At 43.4% G+C, this 20,656-nt stretch overlaps 1 protein-coding gene across 1 annotated transcript in view; it reads left to right on the top strand.

Annotated features, from left to right (window-relative positions):
• Positions 1-1,362: 1,362 nt before the first annotated feature.
• The window catches only part of JADE3 (jade family PHD finger 3), a 151,212-nt gene continuing 131,918 nt past the window's right edge, over positions 1,363-20,656 (top strand). Inside the window, exon 1 of the mRNA XM_060138196.1 lies at positions 1,363-1,388. The gene's annotated coding sequence lies outside the window, so the exon portion shown is untranslated. The remainder of the gene's footprint in view (positions 1,389-20,656) is intronic.

Below are 20,656 nucleotides of genomic sequence, written 5' to 3'. Positions count from 1 at the left end.
AATGAGGTAAGTCTGAAGGACCATGAATATTTTAGAATTCACACATTTGCATATTATGACATAGAGCTTACCTTTCTGTTTAGTCTAGAAATGTAAATGAAAATGACAATTATGAGTTCATGGTAAAGGGTTTGTTGCTTAAACATTTGTATGAGTCAGTATTCCACCAAAGAAGCAGACCAATAGCTATAGACACACACACACACACACACACACGCGCGCGCGCGCGCACACACTCTCTCTCTCTCTCTCTCTCTTATTCATTCATTAATTATAAGATATTGGCTTACAAATGTGGGGCAGGCTAAGTAAATCCAAAATCTATAGGGCACGCAGTCAGAAAGGAATGATCAGGCCCACTCAGATTATCCAGGATAATCTCCCTTACTTTATGTCAACTGATCAGGAGCTTTAATTACATGAAAATACCTTCACAGCAACACCTTGGTTAGTGTTTGATTGAATAAATGGAGGCTGTAGCCTAACCAAGTTGACTCGTCAAAAAGCCACACATCATAAACCACTGTGCTTGCAACTGAATAAATTTATTCTGTTAATAGCCACTTTGGCTTGATTATTATAGGTAATTCAAGTGCAAACGACTTAAATCAATAGTGGCCGACAAGAGTTGTATACATGAGGGTCCACTTATACAACTTTAGAGTTGAAAGGGGCCATGAAAAGCTTAGGTAGTATTTCAACACGGCCCAGGAACCTCCCCGTCGTCGGCGTCTCCGGCCCTTAGAGGCGCTGAGGCTCCTCCCGACAGCAGCGCTCCCAGCAGGAGCAGAGAGGAACCCACCTGGAGCCCAGCGCCGCGGGTGCGGGAGCACTAAGTGGGCGGAGCCTCGAGGCGCGCGGCGGTAGCGACGGCGCCCAGCCCGCCAGAAGAGCGCGCGGCGGGCGGACGGCGGGGAGCCAGTCGGGTAGGGCGAGCGCGGACAGCGGTTGGCTGCGGGGGGGTGGGTTGTGAGTGGAGCGCGGGGGGTGGGGGGACGGGGGGAGGAAGGAAGGGGAAGAGGCGGAGCGTGGGAGCGCACAGTGTCAGGAATACAATAGTGCTCCGCGCCGCTTCAGCCGCCGCCGCCGCCGCCTCAGCCGCTGCAGCCGCCGCCGCCCAACCGCCTGCCCAGCGCTGAGGCCTGACGGGCCGGGCGGGCGAGGGCCGAGGGCGGGAGCTGAGGCACTGGGGGCGGCCCCGGCGGATCCCGTGGCGGGGCGGGGGGCGGGGGGCGGGGGTGGGGAGGAGATTAGGGGGCAGGTGCGAGGGAGGGGAGAGAAGAAAGCGAGCGGTTCGGGGGGCGGTTACCACCCCTACCCGACTCGCCAGGCACGTTGCCGGGCCCGAGTGTGGAGCCGGGAAGGAGAGGCGACCGAGCTGCGCAAAGGTAGGCGCCACTGAGGCTCGACGCGGGGCGAGCGGGCTAGGGGGCGTCGCGTTGTGTGGGCAGCGGGAGTGGCGGCCTCAGGGAGTGGAAACGGGCGCCGCGGAGCGCAACGTCCCGGCCCAGCCTCGCCGCGCTCCGGGTCGCTTCGGCTCCTCACCGCGGTGGCCTCCGGCGTCCCCAGCGCCTTGGGGCCGAGAGCGTGTGTGGGCTGAGGTGAAGTGCCCGGTGGTCCCTCGGCCGGCCGGCGCAGCGCCGGGTGGCCGGCGCGGGGGCAGGGGTGGTGGGGGCGCCCGGCCGGGCTCGGCTGCGGCTACACTCGGGCAGGAATTGAGCGCCATAACTGTTGCGGCCGTTCCCTCCGGTGCCCCATCCTGGCGCCCCCTCCCTCCCGGTCCACTGCCTGCTCTCGGGGCTCCCGGGGTCAGACCCGCGGCGGGAGGACCTGCTCTGCCGGCCGCCTGGGGCCGGATGCTCCGGGGAGCGGGGGCGCGCCCTGACTGTTTCGATGTTGGGGGGCGGGAAGAACTGAGTCCCGGAGACTGGGGGCCGGGCGGTGCGGGCGGCGGCGAGGTCCCCGGTGCGGGCTGGCGGTGCGGGCTGGCGGGCTGGCGAACTTTCCCTCCCCCTCGCGTCATTGTTCCGGCGCTCCGGGTCCGGATCCGCGGTGAGCGCCGGGCGGTCCGGGGGCGGGGGTGGCGAAAACGGGAGGGCTTTGCCAGTCTTATGGGAAAAATTTCCCATCGCTGGGCAAGGCAAAGTTAACTTTTCTCCAGCAATCGAGTTGGTTTTATTCCCTCCGCCGTGGGGCAATCGATTAAAAAAAAAGAAAAGATAGCCTCCCTCCAGTCTTTTTCTCTCGCTTTTCAGAGGCACTGCTTCGGTGAAGTCTGGCTTTAAATTGCACCGGGCAACCTGCGTTTATTATTTGTGAGGAGGAAAGGGGGGGCGGGATTTCGAGTGTGTGACCGTAATGGTGGTGTGTGAAGGCATGTTTAAAAGTTGGTATCATTGTGTAGCCCTGGGACATATGCAGCTCCTAAGCATTTGGCAAGAAACTTGTTTGGCCGCTTCTCTGGATTTCTGAGTTGCAGGGAAATCCATGGTCTCAGATGTTCGAGAGATTGTTTTTGATGTGAGATCCGTTGATCTGTGAAGCTGAGGATGAGGTCCCTGTGTCGTCTCCCCCCGCGTCCCCCCACCCCCCTGCCGTCTGATTGTGTAAGAAATCAAAACCGTGTTGATGGTGATTCCAGTGGCCTGGAGGGAAAGGCGACCTCATTCCCTGATAAAGATAACTGTCTGCTTCTCTCAAAACTGGCAAAGTAATGGAAAATAATTTAGGTAAAGACTGGTTGCACAACATCTTGGCTTAGTTTAAGCAACCCAGAATCCACTTTCTCAGAGTAGTTCTCTTAAATACCTTCCCTGCAGCCATTTCTTGTCAGCCTGGGGGTGAAGGCGGGGTGTGAGAAAGGAGTCGGCCTGAACAAAGCATCGCGTTTTTATTTAATACTTTCATAACATCTGTAAACAATGGGAATGTGGATCCCAGGCCTCTGTACCTTTTGAATAGTGTAGTTCTCATGCTTTTATAGTATCATGTGATTACTCTTTGGATAAGTGAAAATGTGTTTTTTTTTCTCTTTTGTTTAGCCTAGGAGTATTCTACCTCTATAACATATCATTTTCTTTTTCATTTAAAGTGAGCTCTAAATTTAAATACTTGAACTGTACAAGGATAATGATTCTCTCCAAGGGTGAGAGAATTACATGAGCTCTCAGTCTTGGCTACCATCATTGACACCTTTTCTTCAACTATGCTCTTCTCTACAGTTTTGTTTGCTAGAGAAGTGCTCTTAACCCAGTATTGGTGCCTTGACAGTTTCTTGCATTCTTCATCCAGTCAGTTCTGGAATACTCAGGGGTCCTGGTCTGGTCCTAGAACCTACACTTTCGTTCTCCCACTTTTCTGAGTCGTGTTGCTGTGCCTTGGCAGTGTGGTAAATGCCTTCTCACCTGTAGGAGTTGGTGAATCTTGTTCACAGGTAGGGGAAAGTGAAGAAGGGCCTCCCACTCCTACCTGAAGTGTTTGTGATCATCTGGCCTCCGGGAGTGACTTGGAAGCAGCCTTAGGGGTGACCGGGACCCACCTTCTGGCCTGTAGAGAGTTCCCAGGAGCAAGAAAGGTGATGGTGCAGGGCTGTCATCATAGTTGAGATGTATGAGTTAGCAAAAGTTAAAATATTTAAGAACAAAGGATGTTGAAGGCTGTAGGTTGAGTATGATCTCCTTTGGTAATGCTTGTCTTTTCCCTCCTTTGTGTTCCACTGACCCTAACAACCCATTTCTACGCTAAGCTACACGAAAGCATTTCTTCTTTTTGCACGCTACTTTGAGGTCTGGCTGGAACTAAGCAAGTATTTTGGGGGAGGCAGAAGGCATTGGGTGTTTTTGAAGACATGGCATTACAAAGGACTCTAACAAGCCTTGATCAGGGATACAGAGGTTGAATATTATCATAGGACATAAGGTACATACCTCCTCATAGAGCTTACACAAAACAGGAGCTGAGGAAGGTAGAGATCATATGCTGGTTTACATTAAGAAAATCTCTCATCAGGGGATAACTTACTGTGACCTTTACTTATCTCACCTTATAAGTGAGGGGTGAGTATTGGGTGACACCCATGTGGCACTTTGCTGAAATGGCTAATATGGGACACTTGAATGGTTTACAAGTTTCTACCTGTTGTTCCACTTACAGTGACTGGGAAAGCTGAAGCATTCTGGTTTGTGGGGTGGGGAAGGTCTAGGATGAGTACGTAGAAGTGATGAACGAATAAAAGGGTGCTAGCAAGTGGTCATTACAGACCAAGTAACTACTAGCTTTGAGTTTTCTCTTTTCTGGAATCTTTGTGACTCCCCCATAGTTATTTTTGCCTCCTTCCTGTAGATCTCTCCTTAGACAACAGCAGCAAAGCTCTTACCATCGAAACTGCCTCTGTGCTTCTCTTGCCGGGGACAGTGAGCAAGAAGTGTCCTGGGGAGAATTTGCCTGACCCTATAGCTGAGCTTGGGAAACAGAAAGTAAGAACTCAAAGGTAGCCGACTGAAGAAAGCAGGGGGCCTGGTGTGGGGAAATAGTACTGGGGCATTGTCCAATGGGAGATACCTATATGTTCATTAGTGCTCTTCAAGCAGTAAATAATTTAATCTCTGTCCCAACCCAGAAGCCGTGGCTGAGCCCTGTTACCTAAGGGGCTTTTTGTTGGCTGATAGGCAAGGAAACCCGAGTCTGGAGTGTGTTTTTTGGAACAGCTGACAAGAGAATATGGTACCAGCATGGCCAGTACACTAGACCTTGTGTGTTGCAATCTCCTGGGAAATTTTTTTTTTAGATTTTCAAAACTTCTTATTTTGACACAATTAGAAAAAAAGTTGTAAGAATAGTACAAAGAACTCCTTTATTCCTTTCAGTCAAGGTCACCGTTTACTAACAGTTTGTTCCCATTTGCCTTATCATTTGCTCTTTCTGTTTCTTTTTATGAACAGTTTGAGAGTAACCATTGAGAGATTGGTATTTGTCAAAGGCATCTGCACAGAGGGTGGCCCAGGTGCAGCTGTGGGGTGCAGCAGAACATTGGTGAGTGAAATCTACCTAAAGCTGTAAAGCACACATTTGTAAATCACATGGAATCTCTGGTGCTAAATATAGAAATCAGTATCAATTGGAAAAGTGGTTAATGTAAACTCCCCTTTTGTCAGCATTTTTGTCAAGTTTGTTCTTAGCTCTGCCAAGCTTTAATAGTTATGAAAATCCATTCCACCACTCCCCCAACTTTGCACCTATAATATATTCTCGAACATTTTCATTTAATTTATTTAGCAAGCATATATTTGCTAGGGGTATAAGAGGTGAAAGATACTCATCTCCTTGAGAGCTCAACAGCCAGTGGAAAGGTAGTAAGGAAATCTATCACCTCAATCAAGGGGAAGAGTATTGTGCTAAAGGGGTTTACAGGGGTAATTGGAACAGCAAGCTGGTTAAGGATTTGAAGAGTTAGATACCTGGGAGTCATTTGGGAAGTATGTCAATGTGAAGATCCATCTTTTCTGAGGCTTGCTGCTCTTAGATGACAAGGTTTATGAGTTAGGGAAGCCTTTGGTGTCATATCCAACACAGACTGTGGGGTCATGCCAACTTGCATTTTAATCCACCACTTGATTTTGACGAGTTACTTAACTTCACCATGCCTCAGTTTCTTCATCTGCCAAACCACACCTCCGAGATAATAATTAATTGAGGTAATAATTGCTCTGTTGGGCTTCCCTGGTGGCGCAGTGGTTGAGAGTCCACCTGCCGATGCAGGGGACACAGGTTGTGCCCCGGTCCAGGAAGAGCCCACATGCCACGGAGCGGCTAGGCCCGTGAGCCATGGACGCTGAGCCTGCGCGTCCGGAGCCTGTGCTCCGCAACGGGAGAGGCTACAACAGTGAGAGGCCCGCATACCGCAAAAAAAATAATAATAATAAAAATAATTGCTCTGTAAACATTCATTTCGTCTTCCCTTCAAAAAATACAGTATGGGGGAATAGCATGAAAGGTACTAGGTATTAAGGTGAAATCCAAGGAGGTGTTTCTATTTTTCTGCAAATAAATATCTAATTACTAATTGTACTGAGTTGTGATGGAGATTACTATGAGATAATAGCAATAACAGCAGCGATGATTTGTTAACCATTTCTTGTGTGCTAAGCACTGTGTTAAGTGCTTATCACAGGGTATCTTTCTGAGGCTCAAAGAGGTGAAGCAAAGGTAACGTGCCTAAGGTCACACAGCAAGTAAGAGGTAGAATGCTTCTGAGAGGGAGATCAGCAAGGTGCCCTGGAGCCTGAAGGATGAGCAGGAAAAAACAAGGTAAAAGTCAGAGAGAAGGGATTGCTAGGCAGAGGGAACAACAGGTGTTGTAAGGGCACTGAGATGGGAGAGAGATGTAGAAAGAATCCACAGAGGTTTGGCTAGGACCCGGGGAAAGAGATGAGATAGGCAGGGGAAAATTGACAGGGCCTTATGGGACCTCATTAAGGAGCTTGTGTTTTATTCCAAGGACTGGGGGAGGCTGCTGGAAGGTGTTTTTCAGTGTGTGTGTGTATTTAATCCAGAAAGGCATCTAGTGAGGCCTAAACAAAAGCGGTTTAAGAGAGTCATTTCCCTTTCAGTGTCCCACTTTGTGATCCAATAGAGGCAGTGTTTCTGGCCTAAATGTGTAGATCTTTTTTTTTTTTTGGCTGCGTCGGGTCTTAGTTGCGGCACACAGGCTTCGTTGAGGCAGGCGGGATCCTCTGTTGCGGCACGCGGGCTCCTCTCTAGTTGCAGCGTGCGGGTTTTCTCTCTCTAGTAGTGGTTTGCGGGCTCCAGAGCGCGTGGGCTCTGTAGTTTGAGGCACACAGACTCTCTAGTTGTGGTGCACGGTCCTAGTTGTCCTGCGGCATGTGGGATCTTAGTTGCCTGACCAGGGATCAAACCCATGTCCCCTGCATTGGAAGGCGGATTCTTTACCACTGGACCACTAGGGAAGTCCCATGTGTAGATCTTAAACAATTTTTACAGCCCACCATTAACATGGCTAAAAAGAGTTGCTGTGATGCTGGAAGAAGCTGGTCCTGTAGAATGCTTCTAGAAGGAGGTTTAATTGGGCTCTTATATCTGATGCTTTTTAGGCTGCATTAAGGGAGCTCTTTCAGCTTTCACCAAGCCCTGTCAAATGGGAAAAAAAGTAGAATTGAAGGAAAAAGTGATTCCTGGAAACCTGAGTTGTTGTTCATGTTAGAAATGGAACTGTTGAATATATAAGACTTTGGCTTAAATATATCATGATAAAGATGCTTCAGTGACTAAATGGAAATTTTTTGTGGAGTGTGTGTGTGTGTGTGTGTGTTTGGTGTGTGCCATCCGTGATGGCAGACAGTGCATTTGTGAGAATCTGGGAAGACTGATGAATTTTTTCTATACTTATATATTTATTTATTCTCATCCAGGTACTGCAGGTTTTTCTGTTTGAAACTATTTCTTATGTGCAGAGTAAACTTCATAGGGAAAATCAGTGTTCTTTTCCCCTTTCCATATATAGTGGACCACAAACATATTTACTTTGAAGTAGCCTATGTCAATTAGCTTTTCCTTCTTTTTTTTTTTGGCAGGGAGGATAGTTAGCTGGCAGCTGGATGATCTAGGATGGCCTCGCTCACACATTTGGTAGTTGGCAGGCTGGTTGGTCTAGGAGGCCCTAAGCTGGGATGGCTCATCCCCACTCCAAATGGTCTCTCATCCAGCTGGCTAGTCTGGACTTGTTAACATCCTGGTCTCAAAGGCACAAAGAGTAGCAAGCGAGAGCAAGCACCAGTGCACAAGCACTTCTCAAGTGTCTGCTTGTGTCACATTTGATATTGTCCCATCAGCCAAACCACAGAAGTTCTTCCATGGCCAAGCCCAGAGTCGTTGTGGGAGGGGACCCTCCAGGGTGTGGACATAAGGAGATGTGAGAAAATTGGGGACCATTACCACAGTAATGCATAATAATTATTAATGAATATAGCAGCTTTTCCTTTGATAAATCATTTTAAATGCTCATTTGTAAATGTAGTGTATTCTTGAGACTAAGTAATATGATCATGCCATGTCTCTTCTATCGAGTGTGGAGCTGAGTGATGGTTTTTCTAGGAGGAAGCCAAAGGGAGACAGTGTGGCTCTAGATGTAGATACCATCATGAATGGCTTGGCTGCTCACTGATCTTGTGTGGCTATTATCAAAGGAGCCCCTGGGTTTCCTCAACCTCCCGTTCAAGCTTTATCACAAAAACTGTAGTGTACTAGACTGCACTAGGTTTTGTAGTCAAGCAAAAAGATGGCTAACTGGGAATCCATCACCACCTGAAAGATGAGAGAAACATTTGCATCCTTTCTTCATAACCTTTATGTGATTTATAGTTTTACCTAAGAGAAGAAATCCTTATTTAGGCATTATAATAAGGACAAAGGATTCTCTGTAGATATGTTTTATTTGGTCAAGATTTTAAAATCTCCCTGTGGTTGCTGTGAAGAATCCACCATTGTGCTGTAGAGTGGCCAGTGACTAGTAATTTGGGGAGTCAGCCTTTGGCTTTTGCTTGTGAAGATTTTAGAAGTAACACCTTTTACACACCTGAAATAGGCTTTACAACCAGCTTGTGGCCTGAAATACATTACATGAAAATGCAACTGGACCCTAGGAAGCATGTGTGGGAAAATGAATAGAAGGCTCACTTTGTACATCTTAGAGCTGTACATTTCTCTAGAAAATTGCCTGGTGATAGAATCTCAGCTTCCTTTTTTTCCTCCTAGGATAAAAATTAAAATGAAAAATCCCTGACATTTTAAAAGTCAGTGACTTGCACCAGTCAGAATGGCCATCATCAAAAAATCTACAAACGATAAGTGCTGGAGAGGGTGTGGAGAAAAGGGAACCCTCTTGCACTGTTGGTGGGAATGTAAATGGATACAGCCACTATGGAGAACAGTATGGAGGTTCCTTAAAAAACTAAAAATAGAATTACCATATGATCCAGCAATCCCACTACTGGGCATATACCCAGAGAAAACCATAATTCAAAAAGACACATGCACCCCAATATTCATTGCAGCACTATTTACAGTAGCCAGCTCATGGAAGCAACCTAAGTGTCCATTGACAGATGAATGGATAAAGAAGATGTGGCACATATGTACAATGGACTATTACTCAGCCATAAGAAGAAACGAACTTGAGTTATTTGTAGTGAGGTGGATGGACCTAGAGTCTGTCATACAGAGTGAAGTAAATCAGAAAGAGAAAAACAAATACCATATGCTAACACATATATATGGACTCTAAAAAAAAAAGGTTCTGAAGAACCTAGGGGCAGGACAGGAATAAAGATGCAGATGTAGAGAATGGACTTGAGGATATGGGGAGGGGATAGGGTAAGCTGGGACGAAGTGTAAGCTGGGACGAAGTGAGAGAGTGGCATGGACATATATACACTACCAAATGTAGAATAGCTAGTGGGAAGCAGCCACATAGCACAGGGAGAACACCTAGAGGGGTGGGATAGGGAGGGTGGGAGGGAGACGCAAGAGGGAGGAGATATGGGGATATTTGTATATGTATAGCTGATTCACTTTTTTATAAAGCAGAAACTGACACACCACTGTAAAGCAATTATACTCCAATAAAGATGTTAAAAAAAGAAAAAGTGACTTGGAAATAGCCATCAAAATTATAAATGCACATATCATTTGAACCAGCAAACACTTCCAGGAATGAATTCAACAAATGTTTGCGTGTTACTCAGAATATTGCTTATAATAGCAAGAGTGGTTATAGCCTAAGGATCAATCAAGGCTTGATTATACAGTAGAATATTACATTGATATTGCATGATCTTCAAGATGTACAAAATGAAAAAAAAAGCAAGAAACAGAACAATGTGTATTGTATACTACCATTTGTATAAAATAGATAGTGGGGCAGTAATATGTAAATTTTTGCTTACATAAACATAAAATATTTCTGGAAGGATATTCAAGACACTGATAGCTTTGGGGCATACATGGCCTGGGTAGAAGGTGGGAGAGAGACTTTTCACTGCATAAACTTTTATATATACTTTGGGAATTTTAAGCCACGTGAATATATTACCCTATTTTAAAAATTAAGTACATTTATCTAAAAAGAGATGGTATATGGTTATGGTGATGTGAACTTCCATGAACTCCTACACAAGTTGACCTGGTCAGAACTATCCATGTTAACAAATATATCCAGCCAGTTTTGTTTCCTAGAAATGCCTCAGAATAGTGTACTTCTGAATTTTTAACTATAGCCCTACCTTTTTCAGAATGTCATATGAATGGAATCATACAGTATGTAGCCTTTTTTGGTCTTGCTTCTTTTACTTGATTCATCTATGTTATGTGAAATAATAGCCTTTTCCTTTTTATCGCTGAATTGTATTCCATTGTATGGAATACAACGGTTCATTCACCTGTTTCAGGACAACTTGGTTGCTTCCAGTTTCTTGGCTATTATGAATAAAGCTGAATAAATATTTTGTGTGGACATAAGTTTTCAGTTCATTTGGGTAGATACGTAGGAGTGGGATTGCTGAGTTTTTATAAGAAACTGCCAAACTGTCTTCCAAAGTGGTTCTACCATTTTGCATTCCTACCAGCCATGAAAATGAGGAGTGTATGTCAAGGTTCATCTTCCTGAATATGGATGTCCAGTAGTTCCAGAACCATTTGTTGAAAAGACTGTCCTTTCTCCATTGAATTGCTTTTGTACCTCTGTCAAAATGTGGTTATGCTTGTGTGGGTCTATTTCTGAGATCTCTGTTCTGTTGAATTGATCTTTGTGCCTGTCATTTTGCCATTACCACACTGTCTTGACTATTATAGCTTCATAGGATTCTTGAAATCAGGTAATATGGGTACTGTTATTTTTTCTTCTTTATCAGAGTTGTAGAGGTGAGAGAGGACATCCTTCATTTGTTCCAGTCTTAGAAAGCATTCCATCTCTCACCATTAAGTACGATGCTAGCTGTAGGGATTTTTTTTTTTAATATATGCCCTCTTGTGCTGAAAAGAGTTAACATAGCAGGCCTGAGGCTGCTATCTTTAGAAGGCCTGCTTGCAAGGTTGGCCCTTGGCTGGTGTCTGGGAAATTGGCTTTTCAAACATTTTGAAAATAAAACATTATATTATACCTTCATTTATTCCTTTTCCAACGTTCTTCATTTCTTTATGCTAATCCAGCTTCCCATCTTATTCATAATCTTTCTGCCTGAAGAATTTTCCTTTAACATTAACTTTTATGCCAGATCTGCTGTCAGTAAATTCTGTTTTTGTTTGTATGAGAAAGTCTTTTTTTCCCTCACTTTTAAAGGACATTTTCATGGAATATGGAATTCTGAGTTGAGTTTTTTTCCTCTCTCAACATACTACTCCACTGTTGCCTTGCTTGCATGGTTTCTGTAAAGTCTGCTGTAATTCTTATCTTTGTTCCTCTATAGCTAATTTGCCTTTTTTCCTCTGGCTTCCTTAAGTCTCTTTGTCTTTGCCTAGGTGTGGCCTTTTAGTTTTTTTCATATTTATGCTGCTTGGTATTCTCTGAGCTTCTAGTGTCTGTGGTTTGTTGCCTGTCACTAATTTAGAAAGTTCTCAGCCATTATTTCTTCAAATAATTATTGTGCCCCATTCTCTCTTTTTTTCTTCCTTCTGGGGTTCCAATTACAAATATATTATACTGTTTGTTATTGTCCCACAGTTCTTGAATGCTGTGTTCTATTTTTTCTCCCTTTTGTCTCTTTTTATTTTATTTTTATTGACCTGATCAACAAATTTGATCTTTATGTTCACTGATTCTTTCCTTGTTTGTGTCAGTTCTACTGTTGAGCATGGTGGTTTTTTACTCTTTTTTTATTGAGCATTTCCATTTGATTCTTTATCACAGTTAACATCTCTTTTCTGAAATTATCCATCTGCTCTTGCATATTGTCTACCTTTTCCATTAGAGTCTTTAACACAGTAATCATAATTCTTTTAGATTTCATTTCTGATAGTCCCAACTTCTGTGTCATACTGAATCTGGATCTGATGATTGTTTTGGCATTTGGAATATTTTCCTGCCTTTTATTATACCTCATAAATTTGTTAAAAGCTGAACATGGGCAGGAGAAGAACACAGGTTTCCTTCTGCTAGGCCTTTAGTGTGGGGATTTTAATTAATCTAGTCAGGAGTCTGCCTGTGTTCCATGTTTGTTTTTGCTATGGGCACCAGAGATTTCTGATTCCTCTAGTGATACCTTCTTTTTGACTCCTGCTTGGCTTTGGGTTTTTCCTTTGTGCTGTTTCCCAAGAGCTGTCTCTTACAGCTCTCCCAGTTGTATTTCAGTGTTACTAACCACATAACTGGTTTGCCAGGTGGTGGTTGCTGGGGGAGGGGGAGTTCTCTGATGATTTGATTAAGCCTCAGACTTAGGCAGGTACTGGAACTTGGGTCTTGAGTGTGTCCTTCACAAGATTTCCTGCCCTTTCTCCAGGAGTGGAGCTTCTTTTTCTTTTTCCTCTGTTCATTCGCCCAGCAGCAGTGAGTATCCACCAGTGTCCTCAAGCCATAGATTTTAAGTCCCCCCGAAAATTAAGCCTTTTGTTCTGTACTAGAGATAAAGGAAAGGGGTCTGGGTGGATTTCACAGTGAGTGCTATTTTCCTCAGCCAAACAGCACCTTCATGGAATCTTTCTCTGACATTTTTCCTGATCTTCCCTGTAGGAGCCTTGTGGGATTCCTTTTGGTAAAACTTGGAAGAGGATGGGAAACCCCTCCCCCACAACGTGGAGCCCAAGAGCTTCATACTCTCATGACATTCCATACTCTGGCCTCCAGTAATTTGTCAGAATCTCTAGTTTAATCTTCCTACCAGCTTACATGTTCGGATCCTGTGGCTACCTGCAGGCACCGGTCTCTTCAGATAGTGGGTTGGTGGTTTGCCCTATGACTTCACTTCTCTGATAGGTCCAAGAAGAGTCATTGATTTTCAGTCGATATAGCTTCTTTCTTGTAAAGGTGGAAATGATGACCTCCCAGTACTTTACATGACCAAGCTGAAACCTAAGTCCTCAAATAACTTTTAATCTACACAAATGTCTAATGTGCAGCCCATAGAAACTTAGTACAGGTTAGTTTTTTCCCCTTTTCTTTTTTTCAAACCCTTGAATTTTATAGTTTTATGGCTAGGGAGCCAGAAATAATTGATTCTGGCTTGGGTTCTGCCTATTTTAGGCTTTAAAAGCCTCTGTACCACTGGTAGTATGTTATATGTTTGTCTTGCTCTCTTCTAAAATTCTGTGTATGCCTTTGGTAACTACTGAGCATGTTGTTAGCACTCAATAATAATTTGCCTCATTCAAAATTAGAGCATGATTTAGCCTTTCTAGATCATAGAGTTTGTTAGTGACCATGTGTTCGTTGTTTTTATTCTTCACATTTCCAGGTGCAATTCAGTTCAGCTGATAGTTGTTGAGTGCCCACTGTGCTATGAGTGAGGCACTAAGTGTTAAGTAGAATACAAGCCTGACCTGGTAAATGGAGTAACCAAGAGGTTCCTGAAGGCAATGGAAGCCCCATGGATGGAAGGAAATTGCAACTTGGGAAACATCTCCATTTCAATCTAGGATTTTTAAAATTCTTTTTAAATTTTTATTTTTAATTATACTAGTGATACATGAATGAATTCTAGTAAAAACTGAAAAGTTTTTACTAGTTTTTACTAGAGCCATGGTTGTCCATGACATCCTTATGACATTCTCATTCCGTCACATTCTCCTTCCCAAAGTTAATTTTGACTACTTACTTTTGTTTTACTGTGCAAATTGCTATATCAAACGTATCAGCTAATAAGTTTACTGAAATACTTAAATTTTTTTTTTTTTATTTTTGGTCGTGCCACACAGCATGTGGGATCTTAGTTCCCCGACCAGGGATCAAATCCATGCCTCCTGCTGTGGAAGCGCAGGGTCTTAACGACTGAACCGCCAGGGAAGTCCCGTGAAATATTTTTATATTTAAGGGAATAAGCACCCAAATTCATTTAACTTTTAAAGAATGTTTATTAGGGGTAACTGTCATCATTTAGGTTGGATGTGTGGCCTAATAATGATTCTTTGCTTCACATTATAATGTAACTCTTCTGGTTTTTAAACCTGAAAACCTAGTGTTGGTGACAGAACTGTAAAAGTTTATTTTGAGTAAATAAGAAATACAGAAATTCGTACTGACTGAAAAGATGACGACCTGTTGCCTTTTTCTTTAATTATCATAGTATAATTGACTTTTCTGGGGTGTGTATAGTTCAGTGGATTTCGACACGTATAGATCAGTGTAACCACTACCACAGTCAAAGTACAAAACAGTTCCACCACCCTAGGAAACTCCTTTGTGCTACCTCTTTCAGTCATACTATGTTCTCACCCCAACTGCTGGCAGCCACTGATCTGTGCTCTGTCACACTATAGTTTTGTCACTTTGATGTCACATAAATGGAGTCAGACTATATGTAATATTTTGAGGGTTTTTTTCAATCAGCATAATGCTTTTGAGATTCATCCAAGTTGTGTGTATCAAATAGTTTGTTCCTTTTTATTACAGAGTAGTAGTCTATTATATGAAACCACATTTTGGTTGTTTCCAGTTTTGGGTGATTAAAAGTAGGGCTGCTGTAAAAATTCATGTGCAAGTGTTTGTGTGCACATAAATTTGCATTTCTCTAGGGTAAATACCTGAGAGTGAGATTGCTAGAATTACACTGCCATTCATGGTAAAACTAGTTAGCTAGAGTTTGAATGCTAGAAATGGATAGAGTAACAAAGACCCAAATTGTTTAAATCTTGCTTTTGCTTCTTACTAGCTATGCAACCTTGAGTGAGTTTAACCTCTTTGTGCCACAGTTTCCATATTTGTAAAATGAAGTTAACAATAACAACCACTGGGATTATTGTGTGGGATTAATGGCATATTTTAAAAATTTATTTATGTTTGTCTGTGTTGGGTCTTAGTTGCTGCATGCAGGCTTTCTCTAGTTGTGTCAAGCGAGGACTACTCTTCATTGCGGTGTGCAGGCTTCTTATTGTGGTGGCTTCTCTTGTTGCGGAGCATGGGCTCTAGGCATGCAAGCTTCAGTAGTTGCAGCACATGGGCTCAGTAGTTGGGGCACGCGGGCTCTAGAGTGCAGGCTCAGTAGTTGTGGCGCATGGACTTAGTTGCTCTGCGGCATGTGGGATCTTCCCGGACCAGGGATCAAACCCATGTCCCCTGAATTGGCAGGTGGATTCTTAACCACTGTGCCAGCCGGGAAGTCCTATATTGATGGCATATTAAGAATAAAATGCTGATCGGGACTTCCCTGGTGGTCCAGTGGTTAAGACTCTACATTCCCAATGCAGGGGGCCTGGCTTTGATCCCTGGTCAGGGAACTAGATTCCACGTGCCACAACTCAGAGCCTGCATGCCACAACTGAAAAAAGACCCCACATGCTGCAACTAAAAAAAGACCCCACATGCCTCAACAAAAGATCCTGCATGCTGCAACAAAGATACTGCATGCCGCAACTAAGACCTGGCACAGCCAAATAAATAAATATTTAAAAAAGAATAAAATGCTGATAAATGTCTGGCATATTAAATGTATTATTATACTTATCTCATGTTTAATAAAACGTTTTCTTGTCAGAGACATTCGCCTTTAGTCAATTAAAATAGAGAAATTAAATAATCCATAGGAGGGAGCTTCAAAATGGCGGAAGAGTAAGATGTGGAGATCACCTTCCTCCCCACAAATACATCAGAAATACATCTACATGGGGGAACAACTCCTACAGAACACCTACTGAACGCTGGCAGAAGACCTCACACTGCCCCAAAGACAAGAAACTCCCACGTACCTGGGTAGGGCAAAAGAAAAAAGAAAAAACAGAAAAAGAATAGGGATGGGACCTGCACCAGTGGGAGGGAGCTGTGAAGGAGGAAAGGTTTCCACACACTAGGAAGCCCCTTCTCGGGCGGAGACTGCTGATGGCAGAGGGGGGAAGCTTCAGAGCCGCGGAGCAGAGCACAGCAACAGGGGTGTGGAGGGCAAAGGGGAGAGATTCCCGCACAGAGGATAGGTGCCGACCAGCACTCACCAGCCCAAAAGGCTTGTCTGCTGGGAGCTGAGGCTCTGGCTTTGGAGGTCGGATCCCAGGGAGAAGACTGGGGTTGGCTGTGTGAACACAGCCTGAAGGGGTCTAGTGTGCCACAGCTAGCCAGGAGGGAGTCCAGGAAAAAGTCTGGACCTGCCTAAGAGGCAAGAGACCATTCTTTCAGGGTGCGCGAGGAGAGGGGATTCAGAGCACCGCCTAAACGAGCTCCAGAGAAGGGTGCGAGCTGCGGTTATCAGTGCGGACCCCAGAGATGGGCATGAGATGATAAGGCTGCTGCTGCCGCCACCAAGAAGCCTGTGTGCGAGCACAGGTCACTGTCCACACCTCCCCTCCTGGGAGCTTGTGCAGCCTGCCACTGCCAGGGTCCCGTGATCCAGGGACAACCTCCCCGGGAGAACGCACGGTGCGCCTCAGGCTGTTACAACGTCATGCTGGCCTCTGCCGCCGCAGGCTTGCCCCGTATTCTGTACTCCTCCCTCCGCCCGGCCTGAGTGAGCCAGAGCCCCCGAATCAGCTGCTCCTTTAACCCCGTTCTGTCTGAGCAAAGAACACACGCCCCCAGGCGACCTGCACACAGAGGCGGGTCCAAATCCAAAGCTGAACCCCAGGAGCTGTGCGAACAAAGAAGAGAAAGGGAAATCTCTCCCAGCAGCCTCAGGAGCAGTAGATTAAATCTCCATAATCAACGTGATGTATCCTGCATCTGTTGAATACCTGAATAGACAACGAATCATCCCAAATTGAGAAGGTGGACTTTGAGAGCAATGATATATATATTTTTTTCCCTTTTTTCTCCTTTTATGAGTGTGTATGTGTATGCTTCTGTGTGTGATTTTTCTCTGTATAGTTTTGCTTTTACCATTTGTCCTGGGGTTCTGTGTGTCCGTTTTTTTTGTTTGTTTAAGTATAGTTGTTAGCATTTGTTATCATTGGCTGATTTGTTTTTTGGTTTGGTTGCTCTCTTCTTTCTTTCTTTTTTATTACTTAAATTTTTTTAATAATTATTTTTTATTTTATTTTACTTTATTTTATTTTACCACCTTCTTTCTTTCTCTCTTTTTTTTCTCCCTTTTATTCTGAGCCATATGGATGACAAGCTCTTGGTGTTCCAGCCAGGTGTCAGGGCTGTGCCTCTGAGGTGGGAGAGCCAAGTTCAGGACACTGGTCCACAAGAGACCTCCCAGCTCCATGTAATATCAAACAGTGAAAATCTCCCAGATATCTCCATCTCCATGCCAAGACCCAGCTCTGTTCAACAACCAGCAAACTACAGTGTTGGACACCCTATGAGAAACAACTAGCAAGACAGGAACACATCCCCATCCATTAGCAGAGAGGCTGCCTAAAATCATAATAAGGCCACAGACACCCCAAAACACACCACCAGACGTGGACCTGCCCATCAGAAAGACAGGGTCCGGCCTCATCCACCAGAACACAGGCACTAGTCCCCTCCACCAGGAAGCCTACACAACCCACTGAACCAACCTTAGCCACTGGGGCCAGACACCAAAAACAAAGGGAACTATGAACTGCAGTCTGTGAAAAGGAGACCCGAAACACAGTAAGTTAAACAAAATGAGAAGACAGAGAAACACACAGCAGATGAAGGAGCAAGGTAAAAACCCACCAGACCAAACAAGTGAAGAGGAAATAGTCTACCTGAAAAAGAATTCAGATTAATGATAGTAAAATGATCCAAAATCTTGAAAATAGAATGGAGAAAATAGAAGAAACGTTTAACAAGGACCTAGAAGAACTAAAGAGCAAACAAACAGTGATGAACAACACAATAAATGAAATTAAAAATTCTCTAGAAGGGATCAGTAGCAGAATAACTGAGGCAGAAGAATGAATAAGTGACCTGGAAGATAAAATAGTGGAAATAACTACTGCAGAACAGAATAAAGAGAAAGGAATGAAAAGAATTGAGAACAGTCTCAGAGACCTCTGGGACAACATTAAATGCACCAGCATTCGAATTATAGGGGTCCCAGAAAAGAAGAGAAAAAGAAAGGGACTGAGAAAAAATTAGAAGAGATTATAGTTGAAAACTTCCCTAATATGGGAAAGGAAACAGTCAAGTCCGGGAAACGCAGAGAGTCCCATACGGGATAAATCCAAGGAGAAACACACCAAGGCACATATTAATCAAACTATCAAAAATTAAATACAAATAAAAAATACTAAAAGCAGCAAGGGAAAAACAACAAATAACACACAAGCGAATCCCCATAAGGTTAACAGCTGATCTTTCAGCAGAAACTCTGCAAGCCAGAAGGGCGTGGCAGGACATATTTAAAGTGATGAAGGAGAAAAACCTACAACCAAGTTTACTCTACCCAGCATGGATCTCATTCGGATTTGACGTAGAAATTAAAACCTTTACGGACAAGCAAAAGCTAAGAGAATTCAGCACTACCAAACAACTTTACAACAAATGCTAAAGGAAGCTCTGTAAGCAGGAAACACAAGAGAAGGAAAAGACCTACAAAAACAAACCCAAAACAATTAAGAAAATGGTAATAGGAACATACATATCAATAATTATCTTAAATGTAAGTGGTTTAAATGCTCCAACCAAGAGCCACAGACTGGCTAAATGGATACAAAAACAAGACCCATATATATGCTGTCTACAAGACACCCACCTCAGACCTAGGGACACATACAGACTGAAAGTGAGGGGATGGAAAAAGATATTCCATGCAAATGGAAATCAAAAGAAAGCGGGAGTAGCAATTCTCATCAGACAAAATAGACTTTAAAACAAAGACTATTACAAGAGACAGAGAAGGACACTACATAATGATCAAGAGATCAATCCAAGAAGATATAAAAATTGAAAATATTTATGCACCCAACATAGGAGCACCTCACTACATAAGGCAAATGCTAACAGCCATAAAAGGGGAAATGGATAGTAACACAATCATAGTAGGGGGCTTTAACACCCCACTTTCACCAATGGACAGATCATCCAAAATGAAAATAAATAAGGAAACACAAGCTTTAAATTATACATTAAACAGGATGGACTTAATTGATATTTGTAGGACATTCCATCCAAAAACAACAGAATACACATTCTTCTCAAGTGCTCATGGAACATTGTCCAGGATAGATCATATCTTGGGTCACAAACCAAGCCTTGGTAAATTTAAGAAAATTGAAATCATATCAAGTATCTTTTCCGACCACAACGCTGTGAGACTAGATATCAATTACAGGAAAAAATCTGTTAAAAATACAAACACGTGGGGGCTAAACAATACTTAATAACCAAGAGATCACTGAAGAAATCAAAGAGGAAATCAAAAAATACCAGAAACAAATGATAATGAAAACACAACCCAAAACCTATGGAATGCAGTAAAAGCAGTTCTAAGAGGGAAGTTTATAGCAATACAGTCCTACCTTAAGAAACAACCTAACTTTACACCTAAAGCAATTAGAGAAAGAAGAACAAAAAAACCCCCAAAGTTAGCAGAAGGAAATTAATCATAAAGATCAGATCAGAAATAAGTGAAAAAGAAATTAAGGAAACGATAGCAAAGTTCAGTAAGACTAAAAGCTGGTTCTTTGAGAAGATAAAGAAAATGGATAAACCATTAGCCAGACTCATCAAGAGAAAAAGGGAGAAGGCTCAAATCAGTAGAATTAGTAATGAAAAAGAAGTAACCACTGACACTTCAGAAATACATGGGATCATGAGAGATTACTACAAGCAACTATATGCCAATACAATGGACAACCTGGAAGAAATGGACAAATTCTTAGAAATGCACAACCTTCCGAGACTGAAGCAGGAAGAAATAGAAAATATGAACAGACCAATCACAAGCACTGAAATTGAAACTGTGATTAAAAATCTTCCAACAAACAAAAGCCCAGGACCAGATGGCTTCATAGGCGAATTCTGTCAGACATTTAGAGAAGAGCTAATACCTGTTCTTCTCAAACTCTTCCAAAATATAGCAGAGGGAGGAACACTCCCCAACTCATTCTATGAGGCCACCATCACCCTGATGCCAAAACCAGACAAAGATGTCACAAAGAAAGAAAACTACAGGCCAATATCACTGATGAACATAGATGCAAAAATACTAGCAAACAGAATCCAGCAGCACATTAAAAGGATCATACATTATCGTCAAGTGGGGTTTATCCCAGGAATGCTAAGATTCTTCAACATATGCAAATCAATCAGTGTGATACACCATATTAACAAATTGAAGGAGAAAAACCATATGACTATCTCAATAGATTCAGAGAAAGCTTTCGACAAAATTCAACACCCAGTTATGATAAAAACCCTCCAGAAAGTAGGCATAGAGGGAGCTTTCGTCAACATAATAAAGGCAGTATATGATAAATCCACAGCCAACATCATCCTCAATGGTGAAAAACTGAAACCATTTCCACTAAGATCAGGAACAAGACAAGGTTGCCCACTCTCACCACTCTTATTCAACATAGTTTTGGAAGTTTTAGC

Source organism: Lagenorhynchus albirostris, chromosome X (assembly GCF_949774975.1).
Source record: "Lagenorhynchus albirostris chromosome X, mLagAlb1.1, whole genome shotgun sequence".
In the NCBI taxonomy this organism is placed as follows: domain Eukaryota; kingdom Metazoa; phylum Chordata; class Mammalia; order Artiodactyla; family Delphinidae; genus Lagenorhynchus; species Lagenorhynchus albirostris.
The sequence above is the reverse complement of the archived record's forward strand: the minus strand, read 5'-3'. Positions and strand labels throughout refer to the sequence as shown.